This window comes from Mauremys reevesii, linkage group 6 (assembly GCF_016161935.1).
Source record: "Mauremys reevesii isolate NIE-2019 linkage group 6, ASM1616193v1, whole genome shotgun sequence".
Classification (NCBI taxonomy): domain Eukaryota; kingdom Metazoa; phylum Chordata; order Testudines; family Geoemydidae; genus Mauremys; species Mauremys reevesii.
This window is the reverse complement of record NC_052628.1, coordinates 93,357,710-93,383,178: the sequence shown is the minus strand read 5'-3', so window position 1 is coordinate 93,383,178 and position 25,469 is coordinate 93,357,710. Positions and strand designations below refer to the sequence as shown.

Sequence of the window (25,469 nt, the reverse complement as noted above, 5' to 3'; positions counted from 1 at the left end):
ATTGGATATTTTGTTCTGTTGAAATGACCTTAAACATTTCGTTTCAAATCAGTTCAACATCAAGTGGCATTTCCCTATCATGGTGAATTGCCTCCTGGGAATAGTAATTTGGGCCCTCATTCTCTCCTCTGGGCTAAACTTCCTGGAGGACTACATTCCATAATGCAATATGGACTCCTGCTAACCCAGCTGTGTGGTACATGATGGGAGTCACATGACTAGGTGCATCATAGGAGATACAGTCCAGTTAGGGATCCTGATTAATTGGGAAGAATAGGGGCATGTGGGTCCTGAACACATGAGGCAATGTGACACAACAGAGAAATGAAGTTTAATGTCGAACTGTGCTGAAGCACAATGTTTTTGGTCAGTTCAACAATTGGAAATTTTGAGAATATTATTTGATATTTTAGTTTTTCATCTAGATTTTGGATGAAAATATTAAAATGAAAATGTTGAAATATTGGAATTTCCCATGGGACAAAATACTGAATTTCAACCATCATTAGCTGATCATCATTAGTTTTCTGAGTGAGAAAAAATGGTAAGACCAAGTGTGGTACAGTGAACTCAATTAAAAAATCATGGCAAATTATCAGTTTTTTCCTATACTTAGATTAGGAGATACTTGTAATACCTAGGTGGTTAATGTTGGCACACACTGATTTAAATGGCTTCATAGGTAGTGAGTGGCAGCTGCTCTGTGAATCACATGGATTAGAACTTTTGCTAGCCAACCAGAGTGCTCAGCCAGATCTGTCATCTCTCTAAATTGTATTGCTCAGTAGTGTCATATGGCACTGGTAAAGACTCAGAGACAGTCATTTTCTTCTAACACTAAACAAGAAACTTTATTTGATTATTTAGGATTATTTCTAATTTCTGCTCCTTTGTAGAGCTTCTGACTAGAACATTCTCCAGCCCCTTCCTGCCTGGCATCCTGCTACATTTTTAAAGAAACAGTACCTAGATAGTAATGAACATTTTCTCATACTAACACAATCCTCATGATTTTGGCTCTTCTGGGGGTATTTTACTATAATCATCTTAATAAGAATGAAATTTACATCGGTCACACAGACCCCAAATAAATGGGACCAATAAGGAAAATGAGGGGGGGCAGCGTGTTTTTCCCACAAATTCCAGCTGCTACGGACTGGAATGTGTGCTGGAGAATTTCATTTTAAATGATTAAATATTTTAGAGAGGCTCAAGCAATAAATTGTTATAAGAATTTGGACCTCTCCCAAGTGCTAAGGGGGGATGAATTTATATTCTAGTTTGAGACTCCTAGATCTTTACTGAAAAATGCATATAGAATAGCTCATATTGTATCCTATAGATGGAACAAAATTAAAGCCCACCATCCTATAATTCCCAGTTTTTCCATTTCCACAGCTCCTAAATCACAGACAGCAATTTTCCCATCACAAACTATATACAACATATACATAATATGCAACCAGAAAAAAGAACCAAGGATGTTTTCTTTCTGGTCCTTTCTAATACTTTCTGTTTAAACAAACAAACAAATACAGCTGCTGCTCAGAGGGATTAAGATAGGACCTCAGGTAGCTTTTCTTGTATTCCCTTCACTACTGTTTTACTACATCTAATTTCAGTTTAGGTTAAGTAGAGCCAGTTGCTCAGGATGCTAATGGGCTTTGTTTGGACTTCTATGCCTCCTTGGCAGGGGCGGCTCTAGGCACCAGCAAACCAAGCTGTTGCCTAGGGCAGCCAAATCTAGGGGGCGGCAGGCTGGGCCGGTGGACCTGCCGCAGTCATGCCTGCGGGAGGTCCACTGGAGCCGCGGACGACCGGACCTGCCGCAGGCATGACTGCGGAGGGGGTGCTCGTCCCGCGGCTCGGCTGGACCTCCCGCAGCCATGACTGCGGCAGCTCAAGCGGACCGTCCGCAGCCGTGCCCGCGGGAGGTCCGCTGTTCCCGCGGCTCCGGTGGAGCTCCCGCAGTCATGCCTGCGGCAGGTCCGCTCGTCCCGGGGCTCCGGTGGACCTGCCGCGGGAGCTCAACCAGAGCCGCGGGAAGAGGGGACCCGCCGCGGGACCGAGGAAGGGCGGCGCAGCACACCGCGCTGCCTGGGGCAGCCTATTTTCTAGAGCCGCCCCTGCTCCTTGGATATCATTTTCTTTTGACTCACTCACCTTTAATTCTCAGACATTTTCTCTCTGGGGGTATGGAACATTTTAGAATGTTTCATGCAAATCCCTCAGAAGATATATACTCAGACTCTTACGTCTGGAAAGGGAGAGAGCACTCATGGGTCAGTTTTGCAGGAATGCTCTTATAGACACGTACAGTTCAACAGATCAGCCTGTCCTTGCTGGTTCTTGGGAATCAACTGTAACTTCTACAACCTCTTGTGTCCACTTTTGCTGTGCCATTTACTGAAAAGAAGGAACAAATTATACAAAAGTCATTTAACCCCATCAGTGCTTACATGGATCTAAGGGACACACTGCTTACAATGTGAGCTTAGTGATAGAGCATGGTGTAAGCAGGACACGTTGTTGCTATAATGATTTAAATTCATAGTCTCGGTCTCCTAAACTCTCAGTGGTTCAGAGGTACAGCATGGGATGGGTTAACACCAGTGCTTAAATCTCGGAAAATGCTTTTTTCAGAAATTTGAGTTGAAATGACATACAGGAAGAAGATAACAGGCACTGAGTAGCAATACAATAAATTATTTTAGTGAAGTCTAGTTAAAGCTTCGCTATACAAATATTATAACTGACAGGGTTTTAAAGCTTAAATATATGTTTTTTAAAAGTGTCTAAACTGGGTGTTCAGCAATGTGAGCCTGATGTGTGCCTTCTTTGGAAACTTCTGCTAGGCTTACAGATGCTAATTCCTTCTTTCTTCCATGCTGACATTATACACAAACTGCCATGTCAAATCTAACATTTGGAAGCAGCAAAAAATAAAAATAAAAATAAATAAAGAATTATTAGCTCTTGTTTGCAACTTTTGCTGAAAAGTCAATTCAAGACCTAATTGGAATTACACTTCAGTGCAAAATAGACAGTAACTTTCAGGTACTTAAAAAGAGGAGGCATTAAATAAATTACTGCCTTCAAGGCTGCAAAGCTTTTACTCAGGGAGTAATTCCTGACATATAATAGCCTTACAAACAAACTATATTGCAGAATTTTTGCAAGAATATTTTTTCCATAAGCATTTTAATAATAATAATTGGAGATATACCAATCTCCTAGAACTGGAAGGGACCTTGAAAGGTTATCTAGTCCAGCCCCCTGCCTTCACTAGCAGGACCAATTTTTGACCCAGATCCCTAAGTGGCCTCCTCAAGGATTGAACTCACAACCCTGGGTTTAACAAGCCAATGCTCAAACCACTGAGCTATCCCTCCCCCCCATGAATGAAATAAAACCAGCCTGTTGGATCTGATTTTATTTATTTGTTTTAAAGAATAAAAAGCTTTTGCTTTTCTCTCTCTCAAGATTAGTAAACTCACAAAATCTCTTTTGATCACTAGGCCCTGCACAGTCTAATAAAGGCAGCTAAATCACTGCTGGGACAAAGGTCTCCACTGTAGTGTGTATTAAAAAGAAGATTTACAGTCATATGCTATGTTGAACAGCCTTGATGAATGGAATACAGTGCACTGCATCTGTGACAGGCTGAAACAAACCACATGCCAGCTCTGATTTCAGACTTACATAAGAGGCAGACCATGCTATATCCTCAGCACGTAGGGAAATAAAGCAGTCAAAGGGGTGTGGGAAGGTGGAACTAAGGCAGAGGAAGCAAGGTTTGGCTTGTTTTTATTACTGCTTTACAGGATATTTCCAAATTTAGTTTATGACCATTTATACCCTCCAGCTCTCTTTCTCATCTGGGCAACTGTATACCATTTGTATGTTCTCACCACAGTAGAAATGAGATGCTGCAACAGTTTTAGAATCACAAAATTCTCTGTAATACTATTTTACCTCAAAAGTAAGCACAGGCGGGGGGATGTGGGGGGAAGAGGAAGAGAGGAAAGTTAACCAAGCTGTAGGTGCTACCAAGTATTCCTTTGGGTGATCAGAATTGTCAGGCTAATATTTCAGCTACCTTTCCACTTCTTCTCAAACTCTTTGTGTTTACTTTACTTCAACAAAAAAGAGCTTGTCCCTTAGCTCCAATCAGATAAGCACCCACTAAAAGAGATAACAGCCCTTCATTATTTCTTAACTTTATTCAGACTGGATTTTTGAAGAAACTGAACCTCAAAGTAGCACCATGCTGTCTTCTCAAATTTACCTATGGCACACTAGAGATTTCTGCTTTTCAGTTATGCAGCCAAAACAAACCACCCACAGTAACAACACACCAAAGGAGAAAAAGGCCAATAATACTCGATACACTTTTCTTTTCTTTTTTTTTTTATGTAGGAGAGGGAGGGCAAATAAAAAACGAGGCAGTTTGACTCATATGGTCTTCATCAAGATGCAATGACATTGGTCAGAAGGGAGCCATTTATGCTAAATAAAACACAGTCCTATTTTTGAAAGAAATGCTATGAGGTGTCATGAAGTTAGACCATACATTGGCAATGAAACAAGAACAACTCAAATGATGGGGGTTTTGAATATTTTGTTGTGAATATTTCACACATCCCTGTTCTTCTCCAGTCAGCTACGTAATTAAGCCTGTTGCACTCTTTTAGATCGACGCTGTTGTACCTGAGGGTCAAAATTGTCACCTGAGTGTCTCAGTTTAGTAGGTACCCCAACATGAAGGTGCAGAAAATCAGTGGTAACTCTGGAAAATTTTGGCTTGTGCTTTTTGTTACATTTAGGATACAGGGGGCCAAATTTTCTGCTGGTGTAATTCAGCTTAAGTTAGTGGAAATACACCAGCAGAGGATTTAGCTCAAGATGTATAGGAGAGTACAGAACACATATTGAGTTTTTCCAGAATCTCTTTTAAATTAGAAAGTAGCCCAAACCGAAATCCCAGATCCAAATATCCCATAAAGTTTGGCATGATGAGTTCATAATCCAAACTCAGATCCTGATCCAAATATTTTGCTAGGCCCCTTTCTGTATTATGTGCCAAAATTAAAACCCATATATGAATACAGCTCCCCCCACACCTAGAATTTGTGCTGCTTGAAATTTGGATGCAGATATGCATTTTCTGGCTTGGGGCCTCTCTACTATATACGTTAACTGGTGTGCAGGAGCAAATTTTAAAGGAACAGCTGATCATTTGCAAAGATAATTTACATTAACGGATTTACACCCTTCCTCCTTACATTGCATTAAATCCTTCAATATAACTGAAATTTATCAAACCTTCTCTGCTAAGTACTGCAACTGATTACCAGAAAAAGACTGCATCTTTTGATAACACATCTCATCTCGCTGGAAACAGTATACAGAGTTAAAAAATTACATAAACAGTAGAGAAGCTTTGCATTACACATAGGAATAGAAGATATGTCATAATTAAGGATCAAAGCATTAGGTCCAACAAGTCTAGTATCCTGCCTCAAGCAGTAGCCAATAACTGGTTGTTCAGAGAAAGGTAAATGCCCCCTGACTCTCACACACTGCAGATAGCTAATTTGTATACAAAGTTGAATAATGGGACTAGAAAAGGGAGTAGAAGAAATGACTTCCTGACCACAACAGCAATCAGTTTACATCTTGAAACATGAGATTTTTATACTCTTAGCTTTACATACAACCTACAGATGATGTTGGTCATAAAATATTCCATTCTTCTGTATTACTATTATCACATGTTTAAGCAGATCTTCACAACAACTAGTGGGTACAACAGAGTTTAGTCTGTTCCAGAGACATGCACTAGCTTCTGTTGCCATATTACATACTCATCTGCAATTCAATAGATCTATGGGGATCCTTATCTGGATTTCATTGTTTACTTTTGTAAAGTATGTAGTATTTACCTGACTGCTGAAGGAGAGAAGTTCAAAATAATTTAAAATGGTCACAGTTGCCATGCCTTCCCCCACAAGACTTGTCAGTTGTCTGGCAAGGTTGCAAGCTAGTCATCTGGAAGATGGAGGGTACTAAAGAGTGGTGTTGTCTCAGGAAGGGCAAATAGTAGCATAAACCCATTTAGCAAATGTGCAATTGCTGGAGGCTGAGAACTGTGGGGGTGTGATTCTCTTCTGTCTCACACCAGAGGTGTAAAATACTTTATTGACTTGATGGTGGTAAGTGAAAAAAGAATCAGGCTTAGTCTCTTGAGAGCCCATACGCACACTAGACCAAACTCTATTTTCAGTTACACCACTTAACATCCGTTGACTTCAATGGAATTACTTTAGATATAAGGCAGGCAAACTAAACCCAGATTTCAGTCCAACAAACTCTTTCTTCCTTGCTTTTAAACAAACTCTCATATTTGTAAAAAAGCTTCAGCTTTTAGAAAAATCAAAATGTGCTGCATTTACAGTATTGATTCTGAAATTTTCCTGACTTTTTTTTTTCTTTTGGAGTTTGCATTACCAATTGGTACAATTATTCTTTGATGCAACTAAAAGAAAGAGAGTCAAAGCTACTCTCCTGGACAACAAATACCTCTTCTCTCTAGCAAAGTTTTCTTTCATCTGAAAAGGCTCACTGTGTAATGGATACTTTAAGAAGAATTAGACAAAAGATGCTGAACTCCACTGGAATCAGATCTTTTATAAAGCTAAAGAGCTTACTTCCTGCCTAGGATTTAGCCAATGGTTTTAAAGACATACTATTTCACTATATAGCAAGTGTTAGTAAGTATGATGATTATTAACATTTATGTAGAACCGTACCATGGGTTTACATAATATTTTACAGAACACATGCTGCAAGAAGACAGTATTTGCCTCCAAAGAGCTTACAATTTATGGCCCAGATTTTGGCCAGTCCCTGCACCAGGAAGCAGATTTTTGGTCAGCGTAGTAGCAAATCACTCATTCCTGTCATGGACCCTTAGGCAGAATCTGGCCCAAATGTCACTAGAGACTGCAGTTCCTGCTACCTTGCGTTGCTCTCTTGAGTGCTAGCTGCCTCAGGGAAGGTGGGCAGAACTATAGTTCCTTCCTTCACATTGGCCCACAGAACTGGGTGGGAATGGAACAGTGAGCACAATATAGCCTCGGCATGTGTGATAGAGCTGCTGCTCTCACATGCACTCCCTGGGTGCCCCTGGAAATAATTCTGGTTGGCTTAGCCAGAATTTCTCTTGAAGGCTTTTTCTGCAATGTGGCCCCTCTGCACTCCTTTCAGTGTGCATTAGGGGCAGACTCTCATCCTACTTGAGACAACATATAGATTCAAAAGGAGGAAATCTAGTCCCTGGAAGTAAAACAACAAAACCCACTCTGGATTAAACTGAAACTTGGAACATCTCCCCTCATCTAGTTAGAAAGATAAAATATCCAAGAATTCTGAGCCAAACATAACCCCGAATATTCTGACCACTCCTTTTGTTAAAGATAAGATCCTGCCTTATTTGAAGGAACATCTAATGGCATTTTATGGCACAAGAAGTTTGGGGGACTTTAAGGTATCATATATGTCTCTAAATGGTGCTGTGTAATCTAACAGTAATGGCCCCTGCCTTTGTCTCGTGGCCTTTTATTTATTTTATTATTTTTGTTCACCTTCTTCTTGTCACTTAAATATGAAAGTGGATGGAATCCACAAGAATACTTACTTTTCCTCCCCAATGTGTTTAGCCACAAAAATGTAATTAAAAATGCAACCTCTTGCTTTAAAAAAGGTCCTGGATTGTAGCAAGTTTTCAGATAGGCTGAATGAGAACAATGAGGTCTGGTAATATGTCCAAGCCCACCTTCAGGTAGTGAGTTAGTGGGATTAAAACGGAGAGCCTTCTTGTTTCCAAACCTTTCATCTAAATGCTGGTGCTATGCTACAATGCTTCCTATAGCTTATAGGGCAGATTAATTTACAATGAAGCTTTGCAAATTTATACCAACTGAGGATCTGGCACTATATATGAAACTCAATATAATGTGCATTTCTTGTGTTTCTTAGTCATTTATTATTTTGTTCTGCTAAAGAAATGTTAATTGCCTCTACTTTATTACAAAGGAAAAAATTCCATCCACTTTTAAACATCTGTTAAACAGTATTTTATTAGCTTGCAATGTAAGTTATACTTTTAATGTAGACTTTGCTTATTAATGACTAATACTTGTCATAGCAAGACACCCATCTGCCATTGCTCCCCAATATTTGATATTCACGCTTCTGCTCAAAAATAGCCAGGGACTCTGCCAAAAGAGGTTTACCCTAAAGTTGAGCTACAAAGTTTGGGGGATGTTTGGAGGGCAAAAGGCAAGATGAATATTTCACTATTCCTACAAAAACCTTGAACATTAGTACTGACAGTACTGCAGCACTGAAAATAATATCTGGCTTGGTCCTATGATGGATTTTCAAAAGTACTGCCAATTTAGATAGGTGCTTTTGGGAATGACATTACAGGGAAATGCATGAGCGAAGCTCTAATACATTGGAAGCAGAGAAGCTGCAAGTACATTGGAAACCATTCATAGTGAATTATTTCTTTCACGTTGTATTCTATATGGTATGCCAAGTTTCACAATAATCAGAATTGCAACTGACAGTGCAGAGCATTGAAAGAATTTGGGACTTTCCTTCCACTGTACTATCCATGGAGTTTCACAAATGGATTTCACTGCATTTTGTGAGTTTGGGTAAATAATAGATATTTCTAGTTCTCTCATCCCTAATAAAAGACTCGTGGCTTAGTCAAAGTAGTTTAGGGGTTTTATCTTCTCTTTTATTCTGGACCTTCATTTGCCCCTCCATGTGCCCCAAGTACTTCTGATATCGAAAGGACAGTTTCATTTTCTTGGCTGGAAGACTGCCCCATCCTCAATAATACCCTCTCAGGCTGAAACCATTTTCAATGGTAACTCTCAGCCTTGGATGAACTGGAGGTAGAAGTCCTAACATTTTTCTCAAGTCACTTTTTAAATGTAATTGGTCAGTGCTGCCGACTGAGCCAAAACACTTGCCGAAATTGTGTGTAAATGAAAAGTGTTGGTATTATGGCTCATTATGGAATCAAGACCAACACAGAAGAGCTTGTATTCTGGAAAGTTCTGTAAATTCTCTTCCCACTAAGAATGAAAATTCAGCTTACAAATATTAAGATTGAACATTCTCTCACAAAAGAGTTAAACCAAACAAACATATTGTTTTTGATGTGCTCAAGGCTTTAAGCTTTTTGGGAGGATATCCAACATTATTCTTTGTTAGTTGGCTTTGTATTTATTACTCACAAAGTTGGCTTGCTTGGCAAGCACCACCAACCATTAAATGGAGTCGCTGGATTAATGTAAGGTTTTGAGTGTTGCCAATTCTTTTTGATTTTTTCAACAATGAAAATTCAAACACCTCTGTGAATGAACTTTCTCATTACTGTAAAACCAATAATCATGATGTATAAGCTAATGTTGTGTTATTATATCTATAAATATTCTTGGTTTCTCTTCACTGAGGAGGCTAGATCCCAACTTGCTTAAAGTTGGCTATATACTTAAATCCTCTGCTGAACTGGGGCCTTAATCTGCTGCTTTTACTTAAAAAATAAAAGCTTTAAGACGTCACATCATATGAAAGAAAAGATGCCCCTTGTTGCACTGTAAGCAAAACCATCATTATCATTATTGACATCAAGTCTAGGAAGCCAGGGATCTAGAACAATACACACTGTGTGGTTAAAATGTTAGAGCATTTCAAAACTTCCATTATTCTGAGACCCTTGACCTCCTGATACTATGACCTTTCTGGGACTATATATCAGTTTAAGAGACCTAGGTTGCTTTTCTTAGAGATATCCCCTTTTATTACTCATTCTCACTCCACTCCACATGCTGCAGTAAAGTAACATTTCCTGCACTTCATAGACCAGGACCATCTATTGAAAAGATATTTCAGTCTTTGTGCCCATTTAATCTTTGTGCTCTCTGCAGAGACTGGTTTTTGAGGTGTGGACACTTCTCCACCAGGAAATGGGCTGAGACCACCAACTAATTACACACAAACTGCTGAAAAATCATTTGATGATAAGCCCCACTACACAGTGGTGGCTGTAACAATATCCACTGGATAGCGAGCCCTGTTGTGTGACAAGAGTAATGACCTTTGACTCATGTCACATGACTGAAGGCAGGGCATAAAGTCCAATTGTGTACCAACACTTCTGTTTCACCTGTATTTCTGCAGTCCCCACCCAACCTTCAGATTTCTCTCCCTGGATGTTCGTGTTTTATGAAAGCCTCACCCAACATTGTCTTTTTATGTAAGTGCCTAAATACAGATTTAGGTACCTAGCTTTACGAACTCATTTGAATTTTCAGTCCTTGGTTTGTAAGAGTGCAGTGGAAGTCAGTAATTGATTTTGTTTTCATAATGACAAGTAAGTACCTATAAAAAAAAATTTGTGTGGTGGAGGAAAGGGGATAATCAACTCAGAAAAAATACAGTTTCAGATATTTTAGGTCAGTCGTCAGTTCTATAATTTAATTCTGAAGGTGATCATGCCAATTATTAGACAATGGCTTCATTTATTACCCTGTCCAGCCACCTCCAAAGAGAAAAAGAAACAAACAGAACTGTAAAGATTTGTTTTCATGGTCTCCTATCTTTATATATCTTTCTATGTATGTTAATATATTGAGACGAATGTTGTAAGAGGATGCAAAAGAAAAAAATTCTTGATATGGAAAAGGCTGCTGTGTCCATGTAAAATAACTGCATGTTTTACCTTGTTCTCCAGGGCTCCAAATTGCCAATCTTGTGATGTGCTGTCACAACTTATGTGTGACTGACTGGTTACAGAGCCTGCTGATCTATATGGAGAGGTGAGAATTTGTCAGTGTGCATAAACAGAAAGATCAGTCAGATACAGTGATAGATCTGTTCTTTGCCTGGATTCATCTGCTGCTATATTAGGGTGGCTCAGCAGCTGCCAAAATGAATTCCAACTCCAGTTTTGTGGTTGAGAAAACTGGAGAAGTAGTAGTGATGTCCTGACATAACTACTTTGGGGTACAATAACCGTGGGGGAAAATATTATTATAATCACTATCTCAACATTTTTGGAGTAGTGTCGGTCTTGCAGCTCAGCCATAGGGGTCCTAGAGTCATTTCATCATATATTCACTGCAGTACGTGTGTGCCATTGTATTGCAGTACCAGGTCACAACAAAAATTCCTGCTCTTGCCATTACTGGCAATATCAAGGATACTCTATCAGCTAAACTCATCAGTGGGATTTGTGAAAAATGCTGTAAAGCTACTGTTGGCCAAATGAATATTGCTACATAGAAACAGGTGCACTATTATTAAAGAAGAGCCCCTGTGTCCAAGACTGATCATCCCAGAACACCCCCTCATGGCAGTGTGGCATTGCAGCCACTCTGCCTCACCCTCCCCATCAGGCTCTTTGGCCCTCTCCCACTGTAGAGGTGACTTGGCCCTCTGGCTAAGCTACATGAAAAAGTTCAACCCCTTCTGGGGTAACAAGAGTCCCATAGTGCATGTCTAAGAGCAACAAAAGACTCTTCTGCCTTACTGAGTTCAGCCTTCAACCCCCTTCCTTACAGGCAGGCTCCCAGCAGCAATGGCCTGTCTTACTGTTCAACCACCAGCTCCTGGGCTCCAGTCAACCCAGCCATCTAATGTCAGGTCTATCCTATTACCAAGGTCTTCTGACAGGCCACAGCCCTCAAACAGTTCCTAGCTCAAAGTCCAGCTTTTTGCCACACATCAGTGGAGCCTGTCCACTCTCCTCCCCACCCATCCCCCAATAGCTGTGCTTTTGCACATGTGTAGTGGGGCAGGGCTAACTGAACGGGGTCAACTGAACCAAAACCTATTGGACAAGATGGTGAGGGATGCAACCCCATGCCCTGTGTGTCCCTAGCTTCTGATTGCCAGAAACTGGGAGTGGACGACAGGGGGATGGATCACTTGATAAATTGCCCTGTTCTATTCATTTCCTCTGAAACACCTGGCAATGTCCACTGCTGGAAGACAGGGTACTGGGCTAGATGGACCATTGGTCTGACCCAATATGGTCATTCTCATGTTCTATTCCCAGATCTGCTACTGACTCACTGTGTGACCATGGGCAAACTGCTTAAAGTCAGACTGTGTGAGTTACACATAGATTTGAGTTAGGGATGTGAGGAGCTCCGTGCAAACAGAGGGATGTTGCATCCTAATGCAGTTTCTCTGATATTTGCATCAGGGAGACTCCTTGGCTGCAGTCAAGACACATCTGGGGTGCAATCACACTATACAAAATTAGCATTTGTTTTTTCAGGTGGTAGGCCCCCTTTACTGGGAGTCCTTAAAGGCACAACATAGAGGATTATGGTGACAGCCAAAGTGGAAGTAGAGTAGAAAGGCAGTGTCATGATAAAACTCTACTAAGAGAAACAGCAAGCTGGTTGTTGGTAGATAATGCTATGAAGACCACAGATGAAGCATTACATCATTATGGATAAACTGTCTGCAATAGCTACATCACCTAGGCTTCTATAGAATGTAGAACTATACAACAACAAATCAGGTTATTCTAAAAATTTTAAATCTCAAACAATATCCCACTAAACAATTCCTAATGGTAGAATTATTGTACATCTTGCATTTCTTTGAAAACAGTAAGAAAATAACACCACCACCACCACACAGAAAGAAATCATCTTTGTATTGTTACATCTGTAACTGCTTATCTGTGTCATCTACTTACCCAGGTTTCTTATGCTGGGATTTAAAGCTTAGTAACTATTTACAAATCAATACTGGTTTTTAAAAGGTGTGTTCTTTTTGAACACTAAAGTGATTGAAATCATCAAGGGCAAAAAACTCTACATGCTACAGATGTAATCCCTCTGTGGCTGTATTGTGATGAACAATAAACAAGGCAGCATATCAGAGAAGATAAGGTAGTGCTATTCCATCAGTCCTGCCATGGTATTTATCATTTGTATAGAACTAACAGTGTGCTAGGCACTTACAACAGCTACCACTGAAACCTGTTTCTCTATATTTTAATAATTACAGTCAAACATTCCAATTTATATCATTTCGGAGGCCCAAATTGTTGGGATAGCTCAGGTAAAGAGCCCTGATGGGAACATTCTAGTGTTTTCCACAAGCTCTGTGCACATACATTGACTGATCTCAGAAAAACAAAATGCTGATCATTATGTAATATTAAATAAAACACAATAGGCTGTTTTGAGTCTGAGTAGTCCAGAATATACCAGTGATGAATATAGCACAAACAGAAAGCAAGAAGAAATGATGGAAAGGACAGAATTGGACTTGGATGGGGTTAGAAATGGAAAAGAGTTGGAACCGCCTTCAGACATGCTGTTAAGGTTTCTGGTGGTAGATTTTGTTTACTCTTATCTAAATAATGTTGCTACTGGTAGAACATAATTACATTTTACTTGCTAGTTTAGCTTATGTGGAAATGATATCAGTGAGCACTCCTGCAGTACTACTGTATTTTTTTTTCTTTAAAGACTCTCTTCTAAGATCTTCGGGAGCTGCTTAAGGACAAATAGTCTTGATGGAAAATTCAGCTTGGAGTCAAGCTTCAATGGACTATATGGCTTTATTTTCAGATAGAGACACAATATGTCTGCTCAGTTATAAAAGACCACAAACATTTCTTCATGCAGTACAAGCTTTACAAAGGTTTTACAGTGGCCAAAATATGCGAACCCATGAACCTAAACATCAGCCGGGCCAGTACTCCAGAGTTGGAATATTCTCATAGAAACATCCTACATATACGTTTGCCCTGGTGCTGCACATATGTCTCAAAGGGCAGAATTTGGGCTTTAACAATGTTATAGCAAAAACACATTTCAGAACAAGTGACAGAATTCCTGCCATGTTAAAAGAGGTTCTGTGCTCAGAGGACTCGCAGGCTTGGTGCTTAAAATGTTAACTGTGGCCCAGATGTTAATAAATGGGGGTCTAAAGACAGGTTCTAAAGTCTGTATTTAGGCACTTCAATTAGTGACTTGATTTCCAAAAAAGGTGAGTACACAGTAGCTCCCATTAAAAATCTTGGACTGCATTTTTTTAAATTGTGGGAGATATTTCAAAATCAGGAGCCGAGGGAGACTTTGTTTTAACCTCACAGAGGTTTTTTTTCCCGTTCTTTCAGATTCTTAAGTGAATTTTGTATTCATGAAAGATGCTAGATTGACAGCAGATACTGGTGAGAAATAGAAATCCTAAATCCACAGAACGGAACAGGTAGTGCCAGTTACTTTACGGCAGATAGCTTAGTAATACAATTTGATTAGTCATCATTGGCTTAGTAAAATAATTAGTGAAATTCCAGTGTGCTGGTTGTCAGTTTACATCTTTAAAGAGGTGTTAGCTCACACTGATAGACAGCACTGTTCTTTTCCAGTTCCGCAAGGTGAGTGTACAGCATAGCATTGCCATAAACATTCATAGTATCATCAGAGACACCACTTAGTATAAGAGTATCACGTTATGAGTAAAGGGTACAAGCTGAGAAATTTAAAGTATAGCTAATCTGAACGAGCCTCTCTAGGGCTAAGATATAACCCCAAATGTAAGTGATCAAATATTATTAATCTTTGAATTTGCTCTTGAAAACAGTAAATAGGGTGAAGTAGGTATTTATCAGTGTAAGAAGGAACATGCCTGTTGAATTCCAGGAGGGAATTCCAGGAGGGGAGGATGGGTGGGAGGAGATCCTCAGCAATACTTAAATACCAATGTTCTATTTCCTCTATGTGGACATTAATATCCCCTGGCACTACTTTTGGTAAGAAGAGGCGTTTGTTTTCCACCCTAGTGTTCTTCAGCAGACTTCAATCTGGTTGCAGCTCTCCTAGCCCAGAACTGGCTGCCTGATTCCTGTATTGGTCTGAATATAGTTTATAAGGTACTTCACAATCCTTTGGGATGAAAGGTGCTGCGTACTGTGAACCAGATTTTCTTGACCCCTGGGAGGTGCACAATGGGTGGGAAAAGGCAGAAAGAAGCCTTTCCCCGCAGTATGTGTCCCCCAGCACAATTACTGTCACTCTCCTGGATGTAAGAACTGCTCTCTGCTACCATCACCTTGAGCGGAAGGCACCACAAAGGGCTATAGGAAAGAGGCAGTGCCCACATCCACACCTCCCAGGACAGTTGGGTGTTGCTGAGCTATGCGCACATTGCACCTCCTGATGGAGTGGTGCAGTGCTCGTGCTACCCCCACCCCGCACAAGAAATCTCCAGGTAGCGCTGTTTCTTGCACACACACAGTGCTTTCTGGGGCTCGACTCAGCTCAACACAACTCTCTGCCATTCCCAAAACAGGACAGTATGTTAATGGTTCAAGCGGATATTACAGGAAATGGACCTTTTCCATTTCCCATTATAAAAACAGGCCCATCCAGGGAAGCGATGGGACCGAATGCTCGACCAGGAGATAACAGTATCTCTTTCCCAGCCAGTGCTCTCTTTACACAAAGTCATGACAGTAGCACAAACTGCCTTTTAAAACACTACAGGTTGTTCAACCAGTTATCACGCTGAGTATTCCCAGACCTCTATTTGTTGATAGTCATCTCTTGCAGTGGAATGGGATCCAAAAAGAATTTGTAACTGAACATCTTTTCAGATTAATGGGTGTAAGTAACCAGATTACCTTGCTAACGCATCAACTACTGTAAATATGCCACGTCTGTTTCTAGCTAGCACCCTAAAATATGCATTATGAGATGTTAGCTGAATAGCAAACCATCAGCCATAAGGCACTGATTAAAAGAAATTGTTATGCTGCTTTGTGGGGGAAAACATTTGACAGATGCAAAAACTGGTAAATCCCATTTTCCACAGTGGTGAACCTATTGCACATATCTAAAGTAAACTAGAGTAACTTCTAAAATTTTACACAGAGAATGAAATACATTCATCTAGTCTGTGAGAGCAATGGTAGGAGATGTTCAGAAAGAATTTGATTAAAAGCAGAGACTTGTGTGAATTTCAGGTGTAGGTTTGTGAAACAGTGTAAGGTTCACAGAAACTTCACAGGAGATTCAGGTGCCCTGCGCTGCCAACAATAATCCTTCCCACACAACCAGCTCCCTGGATTTGAACAATCAGACCCAAAATTCCAAGTGAACACTTACCAAGCAAGACAGCCAGTTTCCACTTACCAAATACATTCAAATAAGTATGTTTTGCTCAGCTTCACTAACTAATCAGTGTGTTACTGACAAACCTTTATACAATAAGAAAAGATATGTGTAGGTCTATGAAATTGCACTCATCTTAGTGAGGGTTGAATTTGGGCCATGTGTAAGCATGAGACAGGGTAGGCAGCCATTTAAACCCCTCCCATTCCATCAGTGCAGTGAGCGATAATGATGAGGGCATATTTTCAGATGTATTTTGCAGTCTGCTTTTCTCCCTTTGGCAAAGTTCTGTTTTTACTTTGTTCTTAGTTCAGTCACTTTCTTTTTTCTTTTCTTTCTTTCTCCTTCCTTCTTTTATTAACTCACCTCCCTTACACTGTGTTTTTATCACATACTTTACCCTGTTAACTCTTCTTCACTTATTATTCTCTCTGCTACTCCTCCAAGAGGGTCATGCTACTGAGACACTTCTCCCTCTTCTCCACTTGATCTCTCCTCCCTCCTAGGACCCAATTCTGGACACCTACTCATGCATCAGTGAGCCTACTTGTATGGTTAGGCCAAATCATGTGTGTTTTGGTTGCAGGATCAAGCCATACTAAGTATCATTCATAATCTACAAGGAACCTTCTAGTTCCTCTAGTCCTTTTCTCCTCTGGTTAAAAGGACATAATCAGCACATTCTCTTTTATAAATAATGTCTTAGGTAACTAAACAGCAGCATTTGCAGTTTGCAGTATTTTAGGTATTCCCCTATAGTAAGGAGATAGAAGTTTTGGTAATATCATATATATTAGGATAAACTGGTCCATTTAACTAAGGGCAAATGGGCAAGTCTTAAAGGTCAATATACTGCAAGATAAATATACAGTATTACAGACACTTAATATTTGTTTTCATTTTGGAAAACAGACATTCTGAATTTTAAAGCAACTATTTTATGCAGATTTCATAACTTTTCATTCCAGTGTTACATATGTAAATCCCTGAACATTATGATGAGAATATAATCGTTAGTATGAATTTTTAATATGCATTACGCATATCCTGCTTGTATTTACAGTCATGTTTGTATTCTCCACTACACCTTTAAAAGTCACTGACAATATCTGTGATCCTACGCAAGGATAACATACAATCCATTCTTTCCTTCACAATTTGCCTGATCACCAGGGCCAGAGAACACTGATTTGCTATTGTCTATGAACCAAGACATCCTCAGCTACAGAATCACATTAGATATTAGAGGATAAAACTAACTTCTACCAACCTTCGGAGTGTAGTGTTCCTGAAAATGCAAACAACTGAGAAATGATAACCAGGCCCTCAGCGAACATGCATTCATCCCCTCTCCTTAATGAAAGATAGAAATCCAAAGTCTTCTCCAGTGGGGAGTGTTTAAATGGGAAACAACATTTAAACACATGCAGGGCAGTCAACAAGGTCAGTGGATTCCCCCCTCCCACTTCCCCCCCAGCTTCTTATTAAAATTCAGCTGGGATCCTCTGCCTCGGCAGCTCAATAAAACTCAAAACCAGTTTTCATTTGGAGGTGAGGGGGGGTGTCAAAACTGATAGATATACATCTAATCTTTCCCCCATCTGTTATCAAAAGATAACAGATGAATGCTCTGCAGGGAATAGGCATTTTGTTTATTCATGAATTTATTTCAACTGCAATACATTGCCAATAAACTTCCTATACGACTTCTGATAGCAGAGCCTCGTGTCAGCTGGCCTTCAGTTGCTCTTCATACTCTGCTTCCTACTAACCAAATGCTGGCAAATAATGTATCTACAAACTCACCTACCACTGGGTAGACTCTGAGTCCCAAGAGAGTGAACCAGACACTCCATCATCCTAAAATGCACATCTTCAGCAACACTGATCTGACAATGCCATTATACTGGCTTCTGATGGCATTACACAAGTTGTGGAAAGCCACCCTGGAGGGGAGTTGCGCTGACACAAGGCAACCACAACCCCCATTGCACAAAACATCATTACACTGTGATAATGTAACCATGTGTCATGGTATTAGTAAAACAATCCCAATTTTTCATATAATGTCCTAGTATCCCAAGAACAACTATTGGATGTCCTGAAATTTCCCAGCTTTTCATCTGATCAGTCAAAATATTTATTTATTCCATAACTGCCAAACGTATGTGCAAGAATATTGCTAAACTCAGTAAAATTTGCTCTGTTTATCAGGGACCTACATTGAGTGTAGTGAACGGCATCTGGATCAAAAGGCTGAATGAATATATACTCTATCAAAGCTGTTCTTTTGCTCAAAGTGAATGTTAATTACATTTGTTTAGTGTTTCATAATAAACTCATTCAGAGCTTTAAGCTACAGGAAAAATCCTCCACACTGAGAAATATCCAGGTGTGTCAGGACCGTCAGAAACTGGCAGTAATGACATAAGGACACTCTTTTTAAAAGTATACTTTAGTTTCCTGTATGACTATTTTGCCTTCACAAAGCTCCTGCTTTTTTAATTTTGAAAATGTGGTCCTATTTTACTCAGGTCATATGCCAGATCCAAATACTTATGATAAATCTAGCTAAAATTATCTTTCTAATGACAAGAAGCACAACCTTCCATGACAGACGTGGCAATTTCCTGCAATGTCTCTGGGAGACTTACTGTATTAAATGTATGTTTCACTGTAGGACAGAGATTGTATGTAATTCCATGGGGGTGGGAAACCACAACCTTCTAGAAACTAAGAACTGTGGGAGGTGATTAGGCAAACTCACTCAGGTTGTAACACCTCCCGAAAGGTACCACCGCTTGGAGAGACTTTCCTATACTGGTTCAAACTGGATTCTCCACAGACCAGCAGAAAAAGAAAGGACTTTTGGATACGCTGCCTGCAGTCGGGGCCTGCTTTCTGATCTAGCAAATAGACAGCACCTTCTGTACCAGGGAGAGTCCAATCCTTTCTGGAAAGGGTTGGAAGGACTTGACCTGCTCATGGAGGTTCTTGTTCTGAGAAAAAGGTGTTATGCCACTGTAGACACAGAAAACGCCTGAGTGGGTTTTGATGGACTGTTCACTTGCCAGAGCTCTTTTTGGAGCTGGGGTGCTTACTGGTAAGCTTATTAGCATGCATGCAGGTCTTTTTCTTGTTTTTAATATATCTTCTCTGTAATGCTAGGGAGGGGAAAGGGTGGGCTTCAGAGCCCGAGCTCCACCCCCAGCTGCAACTTCAAAGCACTGCCTACACAGCTATTTCTAGAGCAATAGCATAAGCCCAGCTAGCCCAGGTCTGTTGACCAGGGCTGGGAGGCTCTCTTCCACGGGCTGTGCAGACATACCTGTAGATTTGCAGACAGATTTGCAATGGTATTTAGGCACATAAAGACAAAAACAGGCACCTAGTGCTATTTACAAATTCACCTAAGTGAGTGAGGTGACTAACTCCCATGGACTTTCACCTAACTATTCTACACACTTTTGTAAATCCCACAAGTTGCCTGTCAGAATCTTTAGGTGCCTAAAATATCTTTGTAAATCTGGCCTGTAAATCTCACTGAAAGTCAATGGACTTAGGCTCCTAAGGCCCAGATCCTCCAAGATATTTAGGAGCCTAACTCCCGTTGAAATCTAGGGGAGTTAGGCACATGAATACCTTTGAAGATCTGGGCCTAATGACCAGATTTTTAAAGTTATTTAAGCACCTAACTTCCATTAATTTTAGTCAGAGTTAGGCATCTAAATACCTTTAAAAATCTGTCTCTAACTGCTTAAATCTCTTTTGAAAATGGGAATTAGGCTCTTAAGATACTTTTGAAAATGTGATCCCATATCTTTTTAAATGATAGAAATGTGTATTTGAATACCAAATAATTTGATAATGTATATAAGCAAGAGCTGATGCTTTTACCAGATTACTTTATCATATTATTTCTTCATGTTTTTTCAGAAAAGCCAATGCACCTAGCCTGACAAGAGAACATAGCACAAAGTACATGTATCAAAGTCAGAAAAGAGCCTTTTCAGATAATGTATTGAGCACAGCTATAAAAATCAGTGAATTCAGTCATCAGTATTGGTGCCACAAATGATCATCTGTTATCTATCTCATCATCAGAAACCAAGTAAATAAATATCCTATTAAACAAAGGGTTTTAGTTAGAATGAACATGAGAGGATCTGATACTAAAGGTACTGAAGCAGCCAGGGGTGCTAAGCAACCTCAATTTCCATTGAAGCCAGTGGCAATTAAGGGAGCTCAGCAGCTCACAGATGCAATGAACACTTTCTAAGATTGCATCTTTAGGATATATATCTGCATCATTAAAGTCTATGAAGATTAAATCTTGGCCCCACTGATGTCAATGACAGTTTTGCCATTGACGTCAATGGTGAAAGACTGACACATTAGTTGTTGCATAGTGTTTGCAGTACTGTAGCCTGCTATTTATCGGTGTACGTGTGCATGCATGCACACACCACTTTGTTCATACATACAAGCATGTACTCTCCCCCACATAAATATAAACAAACTATACTACGACTTGATCCTGCAGACCATACTCATGCAATTTGTCACACTGAAACATGCATACACATCATCACCTTAAACAACACAAACTATGCAGCAAATAGAATCATAGAAATGTAGTGCTGGAAGGGACCTTAAGGGACATGAAGTCCAGTCTCCTTTGCTGAGGCAGGACCAAGTAAACCTAGACCATCCCTGACAGGTGTTTGTTTAACCTATTCTTAGAAACCTCCAATAACAGGGATTCCACAGTCTCCCTTCAATATTTATTCCAGAGTTTAACTATCCTAATAGTTAGAAAGTATTTCCTAATATCTACCCAAAATCTCCCACGCTGCAGATTAAGCCCGTTACTTCTTGTCTTATCTTCCGTGGAGTTGGAGAACAATTGATCACCATCCTCTTTATTACAGCCCTTAACATATTTGAAGACTGTTATCAAGTCCATATTCTGTCTTCTTTTCTCAAGACTAAACAAGGCCAGTTTTTTTTTTAACCTTTCCTCAGACATCAGATTTTGAAAACCTTATCTCATTTTTGTTGCTCTCCTCTGGACTCTCTCCAATTTGGCACAAACTGGACACAATACTCTAGCTGCAGTCTCACCAGTGCTGAGTAGAATGGAAAAATTACCTTCTGTGTCTTACATGCACTACTTATGTTAATACACGCCAGAATGATTTTAGCCTTTTTCGCAACTGCATCACATTGTTGACTCATACTCAATTTGTGATCCACAATAACTCCCCGATCCTTTTCAGTAGTACTGCCACCAAGCCAGTTAATTTGTAATTATGCATTTGATTTTTCCTTCCTATGTGTAGTACTTTGCACTTATCTTTGTTGATTTCAGACCAATTCTCTAATTTGTCAAGGTTGTTTTGAACTTCTGTCTTGCAAAGTGCTTGCAACCTCTCCCATCTTGGTGTCATCCAAAAATTGTATAAACATACTCTCCACTTCATTATCCAAGTCATTAATGAAAATATTAAATAGTATTGGCTCCAGGACTGACCCTTGCAGGACCCCGCAAGTATACCATCCCAGTTTAACAGCAAACCATTCTTAACTACTCTTTGAGTACAGTACAATCTTTCAATCTATTGCAAACCCCACCTTTTAATAATTTAATCGAGACCACATTTCCCTAGTTTGCTTATGAGAATGTCACATGCAATGGTGTCAAAAGCCTCACTAAAATCAGGCAATATTATGTCTACTGCTCCCCCCAACCCCATCCACTAGGCCAGTAACCCGGTCAAAGAATTAGGTTAGTTTGTTCTTGACAAATCCATGATGCTTTCAAATAAATTGTTTAATAATTTGTTCCAGTATCTTTCTAGGGATTGAAGTTAGGCTGACTGGTCTATAATATCTGAAAAGCAAATAAAGGAATTTAGGGAAAATTTCACTAGACTAATAATATTTAATCTGTAGTAGAGCTGAGCAAATACCCAAATATATTTTCAGCAAATATTTACCTGAAAAAATTGAATTAGCTTCAGATTTTTTCATATTCCTTTCATGTTCACTCTCCACAAGCTGTCTAGCAAAAAAGTTTACTGAATTTCATAAACAACTAATTTTAAGTCAATATTATAGAATGTCATGAATTTTGAATGCATTCACACTAGAAAATCTGGTTTTAAGAGTTACTGTCATCCTGTCAGGAAACAGAAATACCACCACATGTCATGTGATCAGAACTAACCAGCACATCTTGAATTCTGAAAATCAAATATTGGCAACATACTGCTTGTGAACAATCTAGATACCAAGAATTATCACAGAAAATATTTAGAAATTGATATATCAAAGTGAATAATTTGAGAAATTTGCTGCCTGCTTGTGAATAATTTAGGAACAAAGGAGGCAAAATGCATCAAATACACTATTTACTTAGCTGTAATCTATAATCTATAGCTTTCTTTAAAAATAAACACACACACACAACCCACTCAAAACATAAACGAAACCAAACAATACCCGCTAATATCAGAAATAACTAAGACCCTACTCCACCATCTCCACACATTAAACCACAACAACAATAACTAAAGCAAACTGCTGTTTGGTCTCCTGCTGCTTTCTACAAAAGAATTTCAAAAACATTATTTCTTGCTGCTATGATGTTTGAATTGGTCTTATACTGCTTGCAAACCTTTAGCTAGTAATGAAAAAATCAATGTTCCCTCCAACTCTTTGTAACATCTGCATTTTATTTTACTGAGTATTTAATAAAGCACAGTAGGGATTACAGACAGCAGAAGCACATTTTGTTTATTCTTTTCAGTCTTTGTTCAGTTACTAGAGCTGCATTATGTGGTTTCTGTAATTCTGATGTATTAAATTTAAAAAGAAGAATTGCCTACATACTTATTTCATGATCTAAAGATTATAAACATATTTTTGGATAAAAACAGTGTTCCATTTCCCACTATCAGCATTATGAAACTTTTAGGTACCTACCATAGTTTATTTAAATACAACACTAATCAAAGATGAGTTTCCTGAGGTTTCTTTTAGCTTGCCAAAAGAAATTAATCTTTGATTTTTTATATCTATAGTTGTGTGTGTGTGTGTGTGTGTGTGTGTGTGTGTATTTATGATTACAATTATAACTTCATTCTTACTTAAGGAGTCATAACGTATCTCTCCATTTCTCTCTCTCTTTCAGACACAAACACACGGACACACACACTACAGTGCTTGAAAAATCCATTCACCTAATATGAGGCAGCTCTTTCATTATACAAACAAATAAATACTTAAAAAATGTTTCTAAGCCATATGGTTACAAAAATAACTTTCTCAACATAAACCAAGTGCAGGAAACTGACCAGAATTAGTCACAATATTCTGTTGAATAGTGTTCCAGTATAAAAGGGAGATTACCAGCTTCCAATTGATATAAAGAATACTTGATCTCACATTTTAAAACTCTGACATTATTATGTGTAGAAATGTTAGTTAAGGTACAGTTTCTAATATTTGTAACAATAATTTTCCTGTCCTTCAAAGTCCTGCACAGTTGGGCTCTGGGACACAAAATCTGATCTCACTATACCATAGTAAATCTGCTAGCAGAGTTACTCCAGTTTTACATGGGCACAACTGAAAGTAGTAGCATTTGGATCACTGTAACTAAGAGCTTGGCTTTGCAAGCAGAGGGCATTGAAAAAATATTACTAATCATTTTTTTTACACCCTAAAACATTCACTGATTTGTTTTTCTGCAAAATCTGTTTACTGAATGTATGATGGTGGGACTTGGTATACAAATTTTAATTGGCATTCATTTGGGTTGACCTGCTTAACTCATTTGTGGGTGTGTGAGTTGTGAATAACGCTGCCGTCTCAAACGTATGTACACTAAGGGCCTGATTCAAAGCCACTGAAATCAGCAGAAAGACTCCACTGACTTCAGTGGGCTTTGGAGCAGGCCCTAACTGCACTTAAAATATTTTAAAACTAAGCAGTTTGATTGCTAACCGGACACCTGAAATGATTATAAGAGTAAACCAAACATTTTGGGGTTAATGTTCCAATAATTTGAGAAAGCTACGTTGGATTAAAAGTCAGACACAATCGGGATAAAACAGTTCATGAAATGAAACCATTTGGATGTCTTCCTTATATGCATCCTATTTAAAGCACTAGTGGACTGAAAAAAGATTTTGGCTGATGCTATGCTGTAGGCAAAATGAGAGAATATGCAAAAGAAGCAGAAGAAGAGTCCAGCAAGTGACCATTTTATGTCTTTATGATGCCAGTGTTTTAGATGTAGTTCAGGCACAGCTTCAGATAAACTAGTTAGGGCAGTTGTCCCCAACCTTTCAGTGTGGCAGGCGCCTGATGACTAGCTGCCGAAATGCCGCTGAGGAGCGTGGCTGCCTGACAAGCAGCCGCCGAAATGCCGCCGAGGAGCGCGGCTGCCTGACAAGCAGCCGCCGAAATGCTGCCGAGGAGCGCGGCTGCCTGACAAGCAGCCGCCAAAATGCCGCCGAGGAGTGTGGCTGCCTGACAAGCAGCCGCCGAAATGCTGCCGAGGAGCGCGGCCACCTGACAAGCAGCCGCTGAAATGCTGCCGAGAAGCAGCGTCATCAAGAGGGTGTCACTGCCGAAATGCAGTGGCATTTCGGCGGCGACGCTTCTTGACGCTCCCTTGTCAGTAGGTGCTGGCGGGCGCCATGGCACCCACGGGCACCACGTTGAGGACCACTGAGTTAGGGCAATACATCACCTGCAACTAAAGACAATCATATACAAGGTGACTTCACCGTTGTGGTTCACTTTAGAAACACTTCAGTGTCTTTGTAACTTAGTGGCTCCTTCTCGCTACCCTGACCAATTGAATAGGGACTTGACATGTGCCTAGGGTGACCAGATGTCCTGATTTTATAGGGACAATCCCGATTTTTGGGTGTTTTTCTTATATAGACTCCTATTACCCTCCACCCTCTGTCCCAATTTTTCACATTTGCTGTCTGGTCACCCTTCTTGTGCCTGTTTTCCCCTTGCACCATATTTCTCTTCTAATTGTAAGTATTATCACTTATCAGTAGTACTAGTTGGTGTTTATAATGGAGTAAGGGATATGTTTGCTATATTCCCATTCAACCTCTTCAGGTTTGGTGATGTTAGCTGTTATATCATAAACATAAATTAAATAATAACACTCTGTAATTAATATAGCATCTGATAGAGCAAAACAAAAAATAATTA

General features: G+C 39.6%; 1 protein-coding gene across 3 annotated transcripts in view; it reads right to left on the bottom strand.

Moving 5' to 3' along the window:
* Positions 1-25,469, bottom strand: part of RORB (RAR related orphan receptor B) — a 198,536-nt gene that overhangs the window by 132,526 nt on the left and 40,541 nt on the right. The window lies entirely within an intron of this gene.